Source organism: Vulpes vulpes, chromosome 5, assembly GCF_048418805.1.
Source record: "Vulpes vulpes isolate BD-2025 chromosome 5, VulVul3, whole genome shotgun sequence".
Lineage (NCBI taxonomy): Eukaryota > Metazoa > Chordata > Mammalia > Carnivora > Canidae > Vulpes > Vulpes vulpes.
In genome coordinates, this window is record NC_132784.1 from 116,992,578 (window position 1) to 117,004,856 (window position 12,279).

A 12,279-nucleotide genomic window follows, 5' to 3' on the forward strand; every position below is an offset into this window, starting at 1 on the left:
AAGGACCCAAACTTAAAAAACTCAAAAGAAAAAAAAAATTAGTGACACAAAAATACGAAGGTGAAGCAATCTCTATGATTTTAGCCAATGCATATATTAATTGTAATGCATATATTTAAGTTGGCTAAATTTGTAATGAAAAGTAATAGCATCAAAACAATTAAGGTTTAGTATCCGAGTAGGGTATTTGAATGTAATTTAAAAAAAGGGTGGGGGGGGGTTGTATAAAATTTTCTGAAGGAATTCTTAAACCTGAAACACTTGCTAAATTTAGTTACTTAAAAATGTGCAGTTGGTTGCTTTTATCAGTGTGGTCTGCTTGTTTCTTGTGTCATTGTATCACATTAAAAATAAAATGGAGGGAAACTTTGTTGGCCAAAGGTGGCCAAAGGTTGTTTCGGAAGGCAATGAACTGCCACAAGGCTGGTTGTCACGGAGGCAATTTGGATAATTCGTCGTTATTTGTTTATATCCTATGATTTTATGACTTAATGACTATAGCTGATATCTTAAAAAAACAGACTTGAAACGTGTATGTCTTATTCCTGTGCCAATCATCAAAGAATAGAAAGTGTATTGACTTTCAAGTCTTTCCTCCGCGGGACTTGGGTCTCCAGTGGCGATGTCATCAGTAAGACCCAGGTTCCCAAAAGTGGAAAATCCCTGGGGGCGTAGGGTCCATGCTCCCCGTGCGCCCCGTGCTCCCCGTGCGCTCCGTGCTCCCCATGCACCCCGTGCTCCTCGTGCTCCCCATGCGCCCCGTGCTCCCTGTGTGCCCCGTGCTCCCCGTGCTCCCCGTGCGCCCTGTGCCCGCGCACTGGCCCGGCGCCGCGGTGCGTCCCTGGCTTCGCCCTGGCGCGACCCGGGACCTCAGGCGGCGACCCGGCCCCGGCTGCACGGCCCGCCGGGCTCCCTCACGGCAGGGAACTTCTCCACGTTGTGCCCTCTTCAGTGAGTTACTTATTCCTCGCGACTCTACGGTCCTGCAAAGGGAGTGTTACGAGAGTCCCACGCCCCAGCTGCTCCCCGTCGGGCTGCGCGCACGGCTCCTGCGCACAGAGCACCGCGTGCGGCCCGGGAACCACGGCTCCCTGAGCGCCTGCTCCTGCGTGTCCCGGCGCTGCTGCGGCCCGAGCGGGGCACGGGGCACCGGGAGGCCCTCCTGCAGCCCCCGCCGCGCTGCTCCCCGGCACCTGCTCCTCGGCGCCCGGTCCCCGGCACCCGGTCCTCGGCACCTGGTCCTCGGCACCTGGTCCTTGGCACCTGGTTCCGGGCACCGGGGCCCGGGCACCTCCTACCGGGGCTCCGCCTACTGGGCACGGGGCTCCCTGCGCTCAGCACACTCACAGGGCACGTGCGGGCCCTGCTGCGCCCCGACGCCGCCCGAGGGGAGAAGCCGGCCTCGCACCTGCGGAGCTCGCAGCACGCGGGCAGCTCGGGGCCCGCGAGCCGGGTCTCGAAGCTTCGGCCCCGATGCCGCACCGCTGCTTGTGGTCACACGTCAATGCCCGAGCAAGTGCTACGACCTCGCAGAGAGGCATGGGGCCGCAGGTGTGCCCTCGGGCAGGGGCCAGCCACACCGAGCCGCACCGCCCATCGCACGACAGCGGCGTCCGCCCGCGGCCGGGTTGCGAGCCCGTACTCCCGCCTGCTGTGAACCGGCTCCGCAGCGCCACACTCGGGAGCCACCACCAGACGGAGACCTGCTCTGCGGGACTGGGAAACCGTCCACGTGCTCTAGGCCTCTGCCCAAGCACACGCGCGCACGCACATGCGCAAACACGCACACACATGCACACATGCACGCACATTCGCACAGGTGCACACAGACACGCATGCACACGCACAAACGCACACATGCTCACACACGCACACAGGCTCACATGCACACACACACATGTACACACACGCACACCCTTGTGATACACTGTGGTGGAGCAGCACGCCGTGGTCAGCACGGAGGAGAAGCGCGATGGAGGGCGCTGGCCAAGCAGAGCCCTGCTGAGCCAAGTGGCAGGGCCGCCACCCTCTCCGGGTCTGGGGGCCACTCTCTGCCCGCCCCACCCACCCCGCCCCTGAGCCGGGCAGCCCTGCAGGCCGCGCAGGCCCCACAGCCGTCAGCCTGGCTCTGTGGCCTGGGGAAATGTGGGGATCCTACAGTTTACTTGAAATCCCGAACACTCACCGTCTCTTACTCCCGGCTGCTAACTCACCAGCAGGACAACGTCCTCAACACATAGAAGCCTGTTTATTCATGCATCTTCTACTCCCAGCTACGCACCAGTAGCGTCGTCCACGATTCTTTTCCTTGAAACTCAGGTGCCTCGAGCGCTCTGGGCTTCTAAAGGCTTAGACCCCTTTGTTTGGATTCTATTTTCTCGGAGTCACTTCATCCAAAGGCGAGTATCGGCTGGCTGTCCTGTTAATCTGCTACAAAGACACCCTTGATCTCCTCTTTGCGGAGATGCTGAGTTGCGATTAGCTTTTGTAGCTCCGCGGTTTTCCACAATTTTCTCTTTTACTAATTGGAGATAAGAAACAGGCTTATCTTTCAATGCTGCAAGGCCTACAGTTTCCAGATTCTCTCTTTTCCTGTTGGTTCTGTTCACCAGCTGGCCAGCACCCGCTAAGGTGTGGGTAGGACGTTAGGCCACCACTAACTTAGAGCATGGTTTGCTCCCCAAGCTGCAGAATCTGCAGCCTTACGGAATGTTTGTGCTTGCGCTCGCCTCCCTCCCACCGCCAATAAACGATCTCTTAGCGCCTGCTGCTTGACCTCAGGACGGACCTGTAACTTATCCTCACTGTACTACCTTACTTCTAAGCACCAAATTGCCTATCAGTTAGCAAAGGCTAAGTTTATGCTCAGGTAATTGATGGCCCTACAATAAGAATAAAGACTTTTCTATATCGCTCACATAATAATTATTTCATGTGATGGTTTCAGTCCTGCTTTATTCCTTTGTACCCAGACTTTAGAATGAGCAGATATCCCCTGATGAAAGGTGATGACGGCACCATGGTGTGGCCTCTACAGATTGTGTAGACCATGTCACTTTTACTCATACTCTATTTTCCAGAGCAAGTTACATTGCTCACTCTTAAGTCAAAGGAGTGGGAAGTCTATCTTTCGGATATGGAAGGACACAGTAGGGCAGGGACGGAACTATTTTGACAATGATGCAGTATCACACATTTGCCTTAGAAGAGACATAGCGGCAGAGTGCACGAATTTGGAGTTACAGGATTAAGTCCTGCTATGTATTTAGTATACTAACATGCCAGTTGCTTCACATTTTTGGGTGATTGTTCTTTTCTAATGCAGCTAATGATGCTGATGCTGCTTATAAATATTTGACTCATTGATATTACTAAGATTAGTATAATTTAGATATCTGTTTCACTCATATAATATTAGATACCCACTGGGTGGAAAATAGAGTGCCTTGTAACATACAATTTACAAGGTACCTAAATAGATATTTCTGATTTTTATTTTCCTAATGTTTCCAAGAACTTAAGCCATAGATTTATATCAATATCTTTTTCTTTTTAAGATTTTATGTATTTATTCATGAGAGGCACAGGAGAGAGGCAGAGACACAGGCAGAGGGAGAAGCAGGCTCTCTGAGGGGAGCCTGATGCAAGACTCGATCCCAGGACCCTGGGATCACACCCTGAGCCCAAGGCAGACTCTCAACCACTGAGTCATCCAGGCGTCCCCAATCTCTGTCTTATTTAGAATTTCACCTCTTTATCTAATTACAAAACTAGATATATTCACTGAGTGAAGCCTGAGGGGTCTCTATAGACAGGCAACTATCAAAATATCTTAGGCCATTGGTCAGGTCTAGAATGAACTTAGAAGCTATGGGACACACACTTGAAGGGTAGAAAAATTGGATGTGATACTTGTAAAAAAAAAATCTCTCTTCACTCATAAGCCTTCATCTGTGAATATTGCATACACTTCTAGACCTTTGTATCTAAAGCCTACTCACAAGCACGGTTTTACCTATTAAGTCTAAAACTGAATATGCCATTAAACTTGAGAGGAAAGAAAAAAAAACAACAGTTTCTTAATGGGTAATTTAAAGAGGAAAGTCTGTTGTTAAAATGTTTGAGACAACATAAAAGGACAATAAGGAATTATTTTGATTTATTCTCAAATAACTGTGAATTTCACAATAAATGGCTTGTGACTTGTAGACTTATAGTTTCATTACTCCTGTAATTACTGCTGTTTTACTCTCAAAATTCAATTCTTTTGATTTTGAGGGCAATAGAATTTCAGGGAAAAAAAACTTTAAAAGTATATCACAGCTGATATCCTCAAAAAATGATAAATAACAGTACATGATTTAATTAGAGTCAAGTGGCCACTGTGATTAAAAAGATGTTATTTTATCCGCAATGTTTTGAAAAGTAAAATCTAAATCTCAATTGCAAGTAACTATAGAATAAAAGATGTTGCAACCATCAGGAAGCTTCGAAAATATTTGTACCAATAATGTTTATAATTATGATTAAGAAATAGATTCAGGGATCCCTGGGTGGCACAGTGGTTTGGCGCCTGCCTTTGGCCCAGGGCGCGATCCTGGAGACCCGGGATCGGATCCCACGTCGGGCTCCTGGTGCATGGAGCCTGCTTCTCCCTCTGCCTGTGTCTCTGCCTCTCTCTCTCTCTGTGTGTGACTATCATAAATTTAAAAAAAAAATTAAATTAAAAAAATAGTAGATTCAAAGTCTTCTAACAAATCATAGATATTCAGGATAAGAAATTCTGTGTATTTAGATTTAGTGATCAGGTAGTGATCACCGTGTGGAATTAGGCATTCCAAAAATTTGTTGGTACTAAGCTCTTGGGCGATTCAAGCTTATAATTAAAATGTAACAAAGTATTTACAAATTAGTTATTTTCTAAGGTGTGTGTATGTGTGTGTGTGAAACACACACATGCATATGCATATGTACTGTGCATGTTATACATAATAACATATTTTATAAATTTCATATGAATGTAAATAATGTATGTATATTATGAGATATATATGAATGAACATTTACAAGATCCAATTATTAATATGTGTGTACATTCATACATTTAGCTATAGGTGATGTTTATTTTTGAAGGGGAAAATTGTTTTCAATTTTTGTAGTTGTAATTTTTACTGTAATTTTCAAAATTATAATTTTTAAAAGCCTTTAGAAATTATCTTTTACCTTTTGAGTTTTCTTCATGACCTTTTAATGACCTAAAACTGTCCTAAGAAATGTGTTCTGGTTGATTTAAAGTCTGCTAAAAAAGACCCTGGAAGTTTATTTAAGGAAATAGCCGCCCTTAAGGATATTAAACTAAGGACAACTGCATTAATTTTCTATTTGTGTATACTTTCTAATCTCACTGAAACATAAAAATGATGTTTTTAGTTCCATTTCTCTATTCTAAATTTGGGACAATCAATGACAATGTAGGGTTTAGAAATTGCTTGCTGAGAAGATAGATAGCAAGCAAATATTTTAATTAAATTATATTTATTTTTAGCCTATGTCAGAACCAGTCTAAGACTGGATGATACCAGCCTGTTTTAGGTCTTTTGAAAGACCCTAGATGTCATTTCTTTGTTTTGGTGACCTTGCCCCATAGTTTTCAAATATATTAAATCTACCTCTGTCCTACATTAAACATTTTTGTTTGTTTATATTAAAAATTTGAAGAGACTTTATAAACTTGCCCTTTCGTTATTATCTTCTGGGATTTTTTCAATAATTATTATGCATCTTGAGGGAAAATTGCAGAGTAAGAGAACCTTAATTATAAGAAGTTTCAATTTAACAATTAATAAGGTTGAGAGGTTAAGTTTAATAGGCATTTAGTTACATATTCCTTAATATCTGATTTGCATATTTTTTCATATTCTAGAAGCCATTTAGTGTTTTACAACTTAAATATTTTTCTGGGACCTTGAGAAGTATATGTTTGATCCCCCAGCAATTTTCTCTAGCGCCTAATGAGGCTCAGCCCCAGATGTATGTACTTGAAATCTTGACTATGCATCTTTAATCCTGTTTCCAGACTTAGAGCCCTGAACACCCCTGTTGTCTGATTTGGATTCTTACCACTGTGTTTCCTAAGATTTGATACTTAGTTCCATCGTCACATTCATCATGTTGTTCTTCAGTCATTAATTTAGTTGTCTGATTCCCAGTAACATAAAAGAAGGAGATGAGAACACATTCATTCATTTACTCAAATATATACAGTCATTCAAATATATACATCCACATAAAATATATATTCATTCTATATATTTAAATGCTACTCTCTGCCAGGCATCATTCTATTCACTAAGGCTATAATGGCAACTAGAAAGCAAGTCCTCACTCACCAGAGGTTATATTTTAGCTGTACACCTAATTTAATTTGGCACCTAAAACATTGCCTAACATAATAGATATAGCTAATAAGTATTTCAAGTGCATAAATAAATAAATATGGAAATTGTATAATTAGAAGAATGTTTGAAATTTAAATTTACACACTGTGGTACTTTTAAGTATTCAGGACAACACGTATCTTCAAGTTATTTGAAATATAATACATCTACTAATGCAAATCAAAATCAATTGGAATTCTGCATTGTAAATGAAATTAAACCTCAGTTGATTAGTTTTTAATTTATTCATATGTTTTTCCCAAATGGCCTCATCTTCCCATCTTCTCACAAGAGACAAAGAGAAGGAGAGATGGAGGGAGGAAAGGAGGAGGATTGAGAAACAGAGAACATGAGAGAGAATGAGATTAAATTTGTAATGAACTTTTCTAGAAATATTAATGACAATTTTAAGTCTTTCCAATAAATTTGCTATGCTATTTTTAAAGAAAATGACCAAGGTAGATTTCAATTCAGGTAACTCCCAGTAAATCATTGTTTAATGAAAACAAGTAGAGCAGAAAGTAGAATGTTGCATTTGTTCTTAGGACATCCCTGTAGGAACTAGCAGACATCAGATTTGTCAAAGTTACAACTCCTTTAGAGTTTCCAGGAGAACACCAGGATCAAAGAAAATAAAAAGATAAAGACTTACATTTTATTTGCAGTAGGAGTTTCTCATTTAAGAATCACTTGTTACTATCATTTTAAATAAGTTAAAAGTATGCTGGTTAGGAATCTTTACCTGACACTAATGGAACCTCCCTTGACAGATTTTTTGTTGAAGAATTATACGGTGTGAATTGAAAAAAAGAACTGTCAGGTTGGATCAGATATTTTCTATCTGCAGGTGCCTACTTGGCTCATATAATGTTCCCAACGATAGGTGGAAAACTCATCTGTGCCAGAAGATTCTCTACGTTATCAAAGAAATGCATATTTTTATTCTGTCAAACAAGTATATTTTAATCATAGTTATAACTATTGAATTAACCAATATTCAAAGTACTAATTTTTTTCCAACACGATTGTTCCATTTGATCAATTTTATAGAAAGATAAATGAAGTAGTAAAACTTCCATTGTGTAAGTAAGCTATTTTAATTACTTGTTATCCACAGCATTTTCCCCCCTACTATTTTGACTCAACCAATGTTTCACTGTTAACTAGAGAACTGTTGTTCATGGCATTGATTTTATCAATATTTGTAGAAAAATTTTCAATCAGTTTAAATTCATTTGTAGTTGTAACTGTATTATACTTTGCTTCTACATCTTTTTCTTAGTTTTCTTTTCACACTCATTATTCATGATTTTATTGCTATTTCTGGAACAATCTATGTACAATGTTGCCTGAGGACCTTTGTATTTATTACTTCTTTGATCTTGAATATGCCTTCCTGAATTTTCCATGGGGTTTCTTCCTTTAAACTTCAGGTAAAATTTCGACCATCCCAAGCAAATCAATACTCAACTCAACTACCTTCAATCCTTTTATTTTATAGCACCTACTATCACTGACATTATATTATGAATTTACATATTATTTGGCTTATGGTTTGTATAAAATTTAAGTATCTCAAGTCCGGGCTCATGAATTAGTAGTTAATGATGCAAAAAATGGTGCCTGGCACATAATGAATAATAAATATTTAATGAATTAATAATAAATATTGACATGGGTTATGAACAATTAGACCAGTTAAAGTTTATGAAGCTATTCATGAAATAGAACCTTCATTTCAGGATAAAAGAAAATCCAAACATATAAAAAATGGAATCCCTTATATTTGGAATAAAACTTCCCTTTCTTTAGACTTCCAACTGTAGAAGTCAGAGGAGATCAGGATGCTGAAGTAGTCTGATCTTCCCTCCACAGGGCTTTAGGTTTTCATGTGCTGAAGATTCAGCCCATGATAGGAGTGAAGCCATCACCAGAAGGGCTTAGGAGAGTTCCAGTGTGCTCAGAGTAAGCTGACCTCTTACTGGACATAGGATGCCTTCTGTGTAAATCATAAGGAGGCCCACACGTGGTGTATGTTCCTCCTCTACAGGCCACTGCTATTTCGGGTCAAGGGAGAGAGTCTCTGTGCCAACTTAAAGATGTCCATCAGAAGTCGGGAGGAATTCACACAGCCTGTGCTGCCTAGAGAGCACTATCATCAAGAATCAAATAGTAATGCTGAAGCCTTGAACACCCCTGATGAGACCTCACAACCATCACCCTGTCCCCATTGACACAGGCAGGCTACTCTGTCTTGGAAAAATCAGGATTTGATTGCTCATCCCTATGATGTCTCACACTCTCTCATTTTATGTCAGTAGCTAAAAGGAACCCAGAACTTCCAAGATATTCCTGATTCCAAGATCTCTAATCCTCATGGAAATTCCTCTCTGTCTCCTGATACCCGTTCACCATGATCTCTTGAACTCACCAACAAAACCCCTTCATCTTCAGCCACTTTTATGTACTTTCCCTTTATCTTCTCTCTAAATGAAGCCTGGTTCTTTTTTAGTAATCCTGCTTCTCATGTCAGCTCCAAGGGATGGCTATTTCCCTACCACACCATTTAAATGGCTGAGATTGGAGGTGAGGTGATATTCTCTTACTCTTCAGGATCACTTCCAAAAGTCTCCTTTCCCCTCCCTAAAACTCTCTCAAAATTCCACCCATGGAATTAGCAGATACCAGCTGCTATTCTTCTTTATAGAAGTTTTTTACCAACCTCTGGTCACTTCCTCTCTTCTGTTAAGATTTTAGTCTTAGCTTACTGTCTCTCTAACACCTTTCTTGTCATACAGTATGGTAATTTCAGTACCCATGTAGACTTCAAAAACACTAGTCTTGCTTACTTGACTCCTCTCCCCCAAAGATCTTGTTTTCTATCCTATCACTGAAGTAATTTCACAATTATATGATACATGTGTCCATGGGATATTTAACGTGGTATTGACATTTGAGTTTCAGTATTTGCATGTATACTTGGGTTAATAGATTATCTATTTACTTCTATACCTAGCATAAATTCTTTGCTTAAGTCAACTCTTGAAGTTTCCCTAATCTATCAGATTGTAAGGGATCCAACAAAAATATGTTGTATAAGTGCATATTGGATAATATAGTCTATGTTTCTCAAAAATATAGTAATCTAGATATATTCTATATTTCTCATAAAATGTACTGTAAAAAAACAGGATTGGATATAGCTTTGAGAGAAATGCTACTTCAGAATAAAGTTTCTATTTACTTAAATAAGATTAAAATTATTTAATAAGGTTAATACGTAGCCAATGAATCTTTATTGCATACTATTTTTGTTTTAACCAAATTGTGTATTTTCTCAGTTGAGATATTTTTAAGCCTCTGGTCCAGATTTGAGTTGTCTTTATTTGTTTACTAAATTATTTTCATTATTCAAATGTTAAATAGTGTATGATTACTGACAAAGCATCTGTTTTAGTAAAATAAAATTATTCAAAGGATGTTTTTATTTCATATTTTGAAAGATTCAATTATTTAAAATTTCTATTTACTTTTCACATATGGTATAATTTCTTTCTTTGGTGGGAAAGAAAGCTTTTGTTAAAGCAAAATCCAGTTACTTGCTAACAGTGCCATGAAATTACTGCTTAGCTGGGTTGTCAGTGTGAGCCTCTCATAGTCAGTAGTGAAAAATGTTAATGACATCATAGCATTATGGACAAGTCAATAGAGTGTGTTAAAATTTCAACTGATTCTCAAATAAACCAGTTATTCTTTAACAGAGTCACACCCTAAATAATGAATAATTTCAAAGTACCTCAATTCCAATTAGTGATTAAAAATCGTAATTTGGTTGAGGGAGACAGAGTGAAATGTTTGTCAGATTCAATGTCCACCTCCCATAATGCCTTTTTCCTTCCTATGTTACATTTTCCTATGCAACATTTAAAAGGCAATTATACTGACTTTTAATTGAGTGGAGCAACTATTAATTAATTGCCAATTTTTTGAATTATATTGGAATTCTAAGAATGAATTTGTTTATCTTTATAGGATATCTAAAGTGTCCAGGTACTTAAAATCACCAATTGGACTGAACAGATGTACCTCAGGAATTAAAAATTTTTCCAGAGGGAGGTAAGAGATCTTAAAGTATGCATATATTTGCATGTTAATAAGTTTTGGTGAAAATTTAGATATGCTAGTACATTTCTTCGGTGTATAATTTAGAGGATAATTTTTAGAAATTAAGGGCACTTTCTGTTTTTACTTAAATATTCTTTATTCTTTGGAATGACTTAGATATATGAGACTGCTGTTAACATTTAAAAAAAAATGGTTCATAGGGAAGCCGCATTGCCACCTCAAAATGTCAAGATCTGAATGGCTACTGTTTTGCTTTTTTTTTTTTTTTTTTTTTTTTATCTTTTTATGTTGGACTAGACCGGGTTTACCAAGTTCCCCAAGAGCCACAGAGCAAAGATATCTGACATGGAGGCAGATTGCCATCTAGAAAGATCCTTTGGCCAGCCTGCCCCTTCTACATTTCCTGGACCACATATGGTTACTATCAGCTACAATCCATTCAAAGGCTTGAGTGCCAAGCACAGGGAGAGGAGCCAGTTTGTAGTGTGTTACACTATCTTAATTTTGACCTAAGATATGAGACTGAAATATTACCCTTAAAGTAAAATACACTTAGAAATCTGAATGTATTCATATTATTTTTAAACCCTTTTTAACTATAAATGTTCCTCAAACTTCATTTCATTGTAAGTACAAAGAAAATTCAGCAGCATTAGGTTTATCATCCCACTATATTATATATATTGCTACCGGCAAGAATTGCTGTTAGAAGAAATGAATAAGGAATTAAAACATACACTTTAAGATCATAGCTAGTATATGAGAATGGCAAGAAAAAAAACCTGAATCTAAATAGTATTTCCCTTATAGTTGTTTGAGTAGAAAAAGAGTCATTTATTAATTTTATTTCACTAAAAATAAGGGGGTCCCAATTTTATTAGGTGCCTTGGAATTTAATTAGATGATTATTTCTATTTAATGTGAACAAATGCTTTTTTCCTTGTTTTTTCATAAGTAGTGTCAAGAAAAATAATATTTTTAGGAATTTTAAGGAAATTACAATTGCTAAATGGAAGCATCACTTCCAAATGCAAAACATTCATCACATAAGGTAAAAATGTAGTGATATGAGATTAACACTGAAGCAATTAAAGTATCAAGTCATTATGGATTTTTAACTTTTTTATGGCACATCTCCTACATTAGTACTGATAGGTCAATAAAGACTCCAAAATATGACATTTGTATTGCCTGTTCTCTATACAAATATATACGTTTACACATACGTATAAACATATCTATACATACATATAGTCATTATTGGGCTACATTAATTTTTAGTCTCCAACAGTACCAGTTTCCTGGATGCTATTTTTCATTAGTGTATCCTGTGCACAAATACTAAACATTATTTTCTTTTTCTATGTTTCCAATTACAGTTGCCTAATAGGGCACCCATAAAGGAGGAAAAATTCACAAAATGCATTCCTTGGATACTGATTAAAATCTGTTCCAAATCTATGAAGGCTGAAGACATACATAGTGGTACTTAAATATGTATACTTGAAGATCTAGCCAGTTTTTCAAAATTAATTTATAAACACATCAACAATCCAAATGGATGAGTCTTAAGTTATTGAATACAATTAACAATGTACACATGGGATTGAAGTGGGATAGTAATTAGTATGACCATTTATTAAAGTCAAAGTATCAAATTTGACTAAAATCTGATGAAATTTATTTCCACATATTGCATTTAATGGAATTATTTGCA

At 38.7% G+C, this 12,279-nt stretch overlaps 1 protein-coding gene across 5 annotated transcripts in view; it reads left to right on the forward strand.

Moving 5' to 3' along the window:
* The window catches only part of SEMA3A (semaphorin 3A), a 455,199-nt gene that overhangs the window by 141,169 nt on the left and 301,751 nt on the right, over nucleotides 1–12,279 (forward strand). For all 5 annotated transcript variants that reach the window (XM_072759792.1, XM_072759795.1, XM_072759794.1 and 2 more), the window contains one exon: nucleotides 10,470–10,553. The gene's annotated coding sequence lies outside the window, so the exon portion shown is untranslated. The remainder of the gene's footprint in view (nucleotides 1–10,469; nucleotides 10,554–12,279) is intronic.